This window comes from Chrysochloris asiatica, unplaced genomic scaffold (genome assembly GCF_000296735.1).
Source record: "Chrysochloris asiatica unplaced genomic scaffold, ChrAsi1.0 scaffold00027, whole genome shotgun sequence".
Classification (NCBI taxonomy): Eukaryota; Metazoa; Chordata; class Mammalia; order Afrosoricida; family Chrysochloridae; genus Chrysochloris; species Chrysochloris asiatica.
In genome coordinates, this window is record NW_006408545.1 from 20,257,969 (window position 1) to 20,259,345 (window position 1,377).

The following is a 1,377-nucleotide window of genomic DNA, read 5'->3' on the forward strand; positions in this document are numbered from 1 at the left end:
CTCTTAGTCCCTCTCTTCCTATGAATCTAGAGTCCTCAACCACTCCCTCTCTCCATGTCCCCATCTCTGGCGCTGCTGCTTCTCTGGATAAGATCCCGCATTCTGCTTGTCCTCTTCTCCTTTGATGGTCCTAGACTGTAAGATTAATTGTTTCTGGACTGTAAGATTAACCACTCCCCTGTTTTTGTTACAAAACTTCTACCTTTACAATTGTGACAGTCACAATTAGTCATGATAAAAATTATTCACTATTGAATTATATGAATTTTATCCATATCTCTTTTCACTAAACCCATCCAGGCAAGATGAAAACTATTCAGTGGGGACTCTTTCTTCCCCTCACACACTCTTAAACTAAACTCCCTCTTGAATCCTTGTAAGCCAGTCACTTCATGCCTTTATTGTCCCCTCAATTTAGACAGCCGATGTCTAAGTTGCCCAGCTCTATCTACCCTGTGTACAGAGGAGATAGCATTGATATTCGTTGTGAGGACTCCTTCCCTCTCTGTTGGTATTTAGAGTTACTACCTCCATGAATGTTTCTCTGCTATTCATAAGGTTTTCAGCGACTAAAGATTCGGAAGTAATTTGCCACTTTTTCTTCCTAGTCTGTCTTTGTCTAGAAGCTCATCTGAAACCTGTCCATCATGGGTCACCCTGCTGATTTTTTAAAATACCGGTGGCATAGCCCTCAGAATCACAGCAACTCACAAGGCACCACCGTATAACAGACAGACGAATAGTGGCCGTTTTGTTTTATGTCAAAACTGTCACTTTAAATTTCGAGAAGCTCTGTGTGCATGCATAATAGAACACTCCAGGGGTGGGGGTGGAGTAACCATTCATTCAGGTATCCCCTCTAGCTACCAGAATGGAGGTGCCCAGTCAGTGAGAGACCAATGAACAATGGACACATACCAAAAAAATGAATGTCCACACCTGTATTTCCTCGGTTCTGTGAGGCATTCGTGGCTGTTCTGATCCTTCCCCGACTTGTTCTCTCTCAAGATGGTGGCACCGGGAATAGCTGAGCATCTTGAATTAGAAAGCAATGGATTTTGGATTTCTTGATTGTCCTACAAATCTGCTGCACAAAACCTTTTTGAAGTATTGAAGAGCAAAGATGTCAGCTTGAGGACTAAGGTGAGTCTGACTCAAGCCATGGTATTTTCAATGACCTCATATGCATGCGAAAGCAGGACAGTGAATAAGGAAGATCGTAGAAGAATTGATGCCTTTGAGTTGTGGTGTTGGAGGAGAATTCTAAAAGTGCCATGGACTGCCAAAAGAACCAATAGATCCATTTTGGAAGAAGTGCAGCCAGAGTGCTCCTTAGAGGCCAAGATGGCCAAACTTCGTCTCTCATACTTTGGACAT